Consider the following 7,818-nt stretch of genomic DNA (forward strand, 5'->3'; position numbering starts at 1 on the left):
TGTCATTTTATGGATTTTTTTTATTTTAATAAATTCCACATAATAATGTGATGTAAGAATTATAATAAATGTAGTAATAAATTAATATCAATTTCATTAATGCACTTACCTTCTTATTTCAAAATTCCCAAATTAAAGATCATTAGTTTATTTTGTTTATTTATTTAAATTTAAAAGATAAAAAATCAATTTTAATAATTCATTATTTTTCTTACTTTTTTATAAATCCTAAGTTCTTAAATATTTAGACCTTTATATTTAATTTTTTTAATTATCCCATGTAATACATGGGTCTTACACCTAGTGTGTGTGTGTATATATATATATATATATATATATATATATATATATATATATATATATATATATATATATATAACACTAAAAGTTAATTACTATATGTATAAGTATGCCTCATTCAAAATGTTGAACTATAAGTAGAGTTTACGGAAGCGGCCTATAAAATGACCGCCATTCTCTTACCCACCGCTCTCGAGAGTCGTTAGCAGAACGGATCTGATAGGACATTAACTTCATTAAAAGTATAAAGTTATTAAGTAACTAAACTATTTTATAAAATCTCACTCTTAGTTACTTTAGGAAAAATGTGAAAAATATGTGAATCCATCAAATATCACATTATAGTTTATACTAGTTAGTGGAGCACGTGTGGTTAATCGAGACACAAATAGGGACTATAAAGAGTAATAATGGGCATCGTGAAAATTATCATTGATTGATGGAACGCCTGTGGTTAACATATGCATTAAAATAAGATGACAAATGGCATCGAGAGTTCCAATCATATTTGTATGGTTATGCACATCTTGTTTGTGATTGTTGGTATCTCAGTCACAAATAGAAGAGCATAATATAAGATTAAACATGCCAATGATAGATTCAATGAATCTCAAGAGATCTAGGAATTTCATAGTTCGAATTTGATAAATTGCTTTTACCTACCTTCATAAATTCGCAATAAGATTACGACATTCCTCTTCTTAGTTGTGAATTTTTATTTTGGATCCTAGCCTTAATTGTTTTATTTTGGGTTAAGTATTAAGGATTATTGTCATGTAACTAAAACTATTTTTCTCTATAGATGTCTACTCCTATTGATGCTTGTGCTCCATCATCGTTTACCCACCACTCGGGTTTCTCCTTACTCTACATCGTCTCCAAAGTGACATTTGATGGCTCTAACTACAATGATTGGATGCACAACATCATAATGGATATTCGCTTCGAGGGCAAGGAATATGAACTTGTGGAAAAGCTTGTTGAAGTCGATCAAGCTAGTGCTACTCCTGAACAGCTAGCCTCCTACAAAAAACACTATAATATGGAAAAAAAATTATTTGCATCATGGTCTCCATAATGACTCGAGAGTATCAAATATTCTATGAGGACTACAAGTCATTTGAGATGAACATTGACCTTGTGGAAAAGTACCACAAGAGAGCTCGTCAAGAAAAGTTTGAAGTGGTCAAGTCCCTTACGACTTGAAAGATGAAAGAGGGATAGTTTGTCTACAAGCACGTGTAAAGAATGCAAAGATTGGTGGTGTGACTTGTTAAGCTCAATGTGCATTTTAACGAGGAGTTGACCATAGACATAGTCTTAAATTCTTTGCTAAGCTATTATGATCATTTTATATAATCTTATTATTTGAACAAAACAGTGACCATATTGGCTCAACTCTACAACTTGTTACATACTGCTGAGTTAGGAATGAAAGGCAAGAGTCAAGCCCCTACCACTACTACTAGTGCTCCCGTTCTTGCAATTGGTAAAGGAAAAGGAAGAAGAGAAAGTATTCTCCTAAAGCTATCTGGAAGAATAATGCCGAAGTTGGGTCTTCAAGCAATAGGCCAATCGCGAAGCTCAAAGTCAAACATTTCAGTTGTTAGTGGCCCCAAAGAGGCCACTTGTTATTATTGCAGTGACAAGGACCATTGGAAGATGAGTTTCCCTTAAATACTTGCAGGACATTGGATGGCAAGGTGAAGCCATCTTCATTAGGTATATACATTATCCAAATTAATAACTCACCATCTACTCGTTCTTGGGTCCTTGATACAGGATGTGGTTTCAATTTTGTTCTAATTTGCATGGCTAAGAGAAAGTGAAGAGGTGGAGCATGGGAAGATGAATCTGATCATGGGAAATATGTGATCTTCTCTTATGACCAAGATTGGGACTCATCATCTTATGCTTAGTAGTGATGTTAGTTTAGATTTAATTAATTGTTGCTATTTGTCAGAATTGACATGAAACAATTTTTTTTGATGCATTGTTTACACAAGGTCTTCGCTACGCTTTTAATGATTTGAATGGTTCAATTGTAGTCTTTAAAAATGGTGTTTTTATATTTCAAGCTTTACCTTCTAATGAAGTGTATGAAATTTTTACTTGTGTTGATAGTTTAGGAAGTAATGTGTTTCATATTGATTCGTCTAATGGTTTAGACAATGCATGTTTGTGGCATTGTCGTCTTGGGCACATTAACAACAAACACATCGCCCAAATCAAAAAGGATGGAGTGTTGGAATAATTTAACCTAAGGCCAGATTATGAGTGTGAATCATGTCTTTTGGAAAAAATTACAAAATCACCTTTTATTGGATCTTGTGAAAGAGGTGAAGGATTGTTGGACCTCATACATACAGATGTATATGGGCCCTTCAGATCGAACAGAAGAGATGCCAATCGGTTCTGTGTAACATTTATGGATGATTATAGTAGATATGGCTATATTTACTTAATCAAACATAAATCATAAACCTTTGAAAAATTAAAACAGTTTCAACATGAAGTCGAGAATCAAATAGGCAGGAAGATAAAAATGCTCTGATCTGATAGAGGAGGAGTGTATCTTAGTATCGAGTTTCAAGACTACCTCAAGGAATGTGGAATAGTTTCACAATTAACTCCTCGTACGAGACCACAACTTAATGGTGTGGTTGAGAGGCGCAATCGAACCTTATTGGACATGGTTCGTTCAATGATGAATTGAGTCACTCTTCTCATTTCCTTATGGGGGTATGCCTTAGAGACAGTTTCCCACATCCTCAATATTGTCCCTACTAAAATGGTTGCCAAAACACCTCACGAAATGTCGACAAGGAAAGTTCCCCCGTTAGAACATATTATAGTCTAGGGTTGTGAAGCTTTCGTTAGATGAGAGACTCATGACAAGTTAGAATCTAGAAGTAAAATTTATTTTTCATTGGTTACCTACAAAATTCCTTTAGATATTTGTTCTAAAGGACTAGTAAGAACCTGGTCTTTGTAGCACAAAGAGGAGTGTTTCGTGAGAGAGAGCTCATATGCAAAAAGGAGAGTGGGAGCACAATTGACCTTGAATAGATTCAAGAGTTAACCAATTAAGGAATCTTAGAAGACACTGTACAAATGGGAATTAAAAGACGATAAGGTAATTAATTTAATATTACAGACAAAAAAAGAAGTATCGTATGCGTTTCATTTTATTTAATTTTATGATAGCAAAGATGACATACATTTATAAATGTCGTAAATCCTTTATATTTCTTAAAATAAGACATTTTTCTATGACATAGTGTTTTGTATGTAAAAAAATCAGTGTGCGTCATAGTTCGTATGTCATTGAAGGCATATTTTCTAGTAGTGTCTTTAGCTTTGCTATTTATTACATTCGTCCATGCTTACAAGTTTTTTTGTACGCATAATCAATATGGTCAAGATCAAACCAAATCTTGACACTATTTAGTTATACATCATTAAAATCAACTCCTCTGCTTAGGAGATCCACATTGCAAGTTGAAGATGGTGAGTAAGATTAAATAAATGTTTAAACGTTCAATATATAGAATATATTATTGATTATTATGATTGAATAAATTAGTGACTATTATGATTGAAGAGATGTTTAATGTGTTGGTGGTAAAAGTGAAGTTGTGTAGATATTAGATGATATGACAATCCATCAAATTCTAGAGTTCAATGGATTGTTGATGCAGGAGAATGATATTACATCAAACTCACATCAACAGTAAGGACTCTAATGTTTTCATCTTTCAGATTAATTAAGGCAAGAGAACGAAATTACATCAGAAACACAACATCGATGTTTTTGAGCAAACAAATGGCACCTAGCAGAATATAATCATAAACTCACACGCATCCTAAACAGATAAAAACTATTTGGAGATCCTTGTAGTAGATGGTCAATCACTTTCCCCAAATTAACAATGGATGAACCAGAAGGAGAGGTACATGCTTTTTCGGCCTTTTTCTTCAAGTCAATTGCATTCTTCCTCATGTCTTTCCCTTTGTCTCCATTCATCAACTCAATGACTAGCTTGGAAACTTCTTCTCTCTTTACATCACTGTCAAGCTCCATGCCAATCTCCCACTTGTTGCAACATGACCAGCAAATGGTTAGTTGGTCAGCAAAAAACGGCCAACAAATCATTGGGACTCCACTGGAAATACTTTTAATTGTTGAATTCCATCCACTATGTGTTAAAAACCCTCCAATTGATGGGTGATTTAGAACTTGTTCTTGTGGGCACCAACTAGCCAACAACCCTCTATTGCTTATCTCTCCCAAAAACTCTGGTGGAAGCATGGCAGATTTCCCATCCACAAGATCTGGACGTATTATCCATAAGAACGGACAATTTCTCTTTGCAAGTCCCCATCAGAACTCAAGCAGATATTGATGTGACATCACTGTTGTGCTACCAAAATTCACATAAATAACCGATGATTTTGGTTTAGATTCTAACCATTTCAAACAGGTGTTGTCTTCTGTGACAACCCAAAAATTTCCGTTAGTTTTAACGTCGAAATTAATGTCGAATTCTATTACGTCAAAAATTAGTCTAATTTATCCCGAAAATATTTTTCACCGGATTTAAACCCGTTGGAATATTTTAATTAATATTCGTCAAGCGAAAATAAATACACTAAAATTATCTTTCCATTTAATTTGAACAAGTTTATTTTTATTTACGGCCATTTAACCGGGTAAAATTTTAAACCTCGTTAAACATAAGTATCGGGTAGTCGTATACCGGGTACAACACCAAAGCCCTATATAAGGGTGGGTGGACACTCCTTAGAATCCTTTTCCAACCTAAGACTCTCTCTCTCTCTCTCTCTACTTTCTCTCTCTACAAACAGGTTTTGGTCAAAAATCGCCCCTACGAGCTTCAAATCGGTAAGTTAACCTTCCTAGCTTGTTATCTAACTTATCTAGCTTCCAAATTCGTGACTTAAAACCCGAAACCCTCAAGAACATGAGTATACAATCCAAGAACATCTTCATGGACCGTAAACACTCATAATGGGGTTTTAATGCTCAAAAACCCTTCCAAACCACTTCTTATGCTTAACAATGGCTTAGAGGCTTACCTGAAGGGACTTAGAACACCAAAATCGGACCAAATGGGGAGTAAACATGAGTTTATGGTCTAAGAATGTTCTTTGACCATAAACCCATGTTCATGGGCCTTAAAAACCTTTTAAGGTGTTAAACCACCCCTCAAACACTTCCAAAAGCTTCCATGGGTGCTTAGAGCCTTGTAATCCTTCGTTTGGTGCACCAAAGCATACAAAAACATGTCACACTTGAGTTTACGGTCGAAGAAGGTTCTTAGACCGTAAACACCCATCCTTAGACCATAAACACCCCCAAAGGGTGTTAAAGTGCCCTTAAGACTTTATATGGCTTGGAATTAGACCTAGAACTTTGTATGCTTAACCTACAACCACCAAAACATAGGATTCATGGACAACATGATTTTACTACTATAAACTCATATGTTTAAGGTATTAAACTCCCCAAGAACATCTCCTTGGACCGTAAACACCTTTCCAAGGTGTTCAAGTGCCCCAAACACCTTCCTAAGTTCCTAAAAGTGACTAGAACCTTACATGCATGAGTTAGAACCACCAAACAACAAAAGAAATGGACCAACATGAGCTTACTACCGTAAACTCATGTGTTTATGGTCATAAACTCCTCAAGGAGTATTCATAGGCTGTAAACTCCTTAAATGGCCCATTTTGAAGCCTTAAACCCTTTATAAGCCCTAGAATTCAACCTGGCCTAGTTCACCAAGTGTTAAAAGACCTTAATGCACCAAAGAACACACCATCCATGAGTTTACGGCTATAAACTCATGGGGATAAGGTCTTAGGGCCATAAAATCTATAAAGAGTTTACTCTTGAAGAGTAAACTCCCAATCTGGGTCATACACAACTTTAGATGTTACCCGGGACACTCCTAGCACTTGACCAAAGTGTTTTCCGCATCTTAGGATGCTTATACGTGTTTAATTAGTATTTTATTTACTAATTGTGTGTAAAAATATGTCATCATATGTTTATAGGTCACTAAGTGTGTTCCAGTCATTACTTGACACCGAGCACCTAACCGGCACTTTCGTTCGATCCGCTTACAACAGGTGAGTTCATACCCCTGAATTAACCTATTAAATGTTTTTACATGATTTTAGGGGGGAATACAAGTTAAACATGTCAGTTATCATATCAATCACATGTGATTTATAACCCGCATGCACAAGGATTCATCACACTGTCAACTGTTTTACCAAGTATGATACTGTAAATGGTTTTCTAAAACGTCTTTTATGTGTTCAAAGCTTTTCTCAAATTGCCTCTCATGTTGTATGTTTTATTTCAAACTCTGTTACAACAGCATTTTAAATAAAGGTTTTCTCTACTTTATCAAGGTTACAATCAAATGTGTTTGTGAATGATTTTCTTAAAGTATAAAGGTTTTCCAAAGATTTCATGAAAGTTTTCTTACATGTTTTTATACTCCTACTTTGTTAAATACTACTGCTTTGTTATACTTCTACTTAGTTAATGCTCCTACTTAGTTAAATGCTACTATTTTGTTAACACTTTTACTTCATGATACGCTTATACTTCACGATACACTTCTACTTCATGATTCACTTATACTTCACGCTACGCTTATACTTCACGATACACTTCTACTTCACGATTCACTTATACTTCACGATACGCTTATATTTCATGATACGCTTCTACTTCACGATACGCTTATACTTCACGATACACCACTACTTCAAAAGACACTTCTACTTCATGATTCACTTATACTTCACGATATGCTTATACTTCACGATACGCTTATACTTCACGGTATACTACTACTTCACAATACACTTCGACTTCACAATTCACTTATACTTCACGATACGCTTATACTTCACGATACGCTTCTACTTGTTAGCACTTGTACTTTGTAAAACACTTCTACTTCGTTAAACACTTAAACTTCGTTAAATGCTTCTACTTAGTTAAATGTATGCATGTGCTTGTATAAGTTATATAAATAATGTTTAAAGGAATGAGGAAGGCTAGTTCGCCCTACCAAGCTAAAGAGTGACAAATGTCATATTCATACCAAAGCTTGCAGGGCGTCAAGTTCTCTAGTGTTTACCAGTATGGTTACGAGTATCTCGGGATTACCTTATAATTCATGGCCTTAAGGTAACGGGTTTTAACACTGTATTCACTGTATTTGGACGTTGCTAGACGTACCATTCATTTGATACTGTTTGGGGTCTGTGTTCACTGTTTTTAGACCTTGCTAGACGTATCTTTCATTTGATACTGTCTGGGGTCTGTGTCTCCTCTAGTTAGACTGAGTTAGGTGCGTCGTTCATTCGATACTCTCCTGGAGTCTATGATTTGTTTTGCCTTAGTCAGCAGTCTTCACTGCTGAGGCATATGTTGTTTTCCCTGATATTCTCCTACTTTCTTTACAATCAATA

The 7,818-nt window shown here is 35.0% G+C and overlaps 1 pseudogene; it reads right to left on the reverse strand.

The window, feature by feature from the left end:
• Positions 1-4,122: 4,122 nt before the first annotated feature.
• LOC145003049 (7-deoxyloganetin glucosyltransferase pseudogene) lies at positions 4,123-7,592 on the reverse strand (annotated as a pseudogene).
• Positions 7,593-7,818: the final 226 nt, after the last annotated feature.

This window comes from Lactuca saligna, chromosome 6 (genome assembly GCF_052625555.1).
Source record: "Lactuca saligna cultivar CGN05327 chromosome 6, ASM5262555v1, whole genome shotgun sequence".
Lineage (NCBI taxonomy): Eukaryota > Viridiplantae > Streptophyta > Magnoliopsida > Asterales > Asteraceae > Lactuca > Lactuca saligna.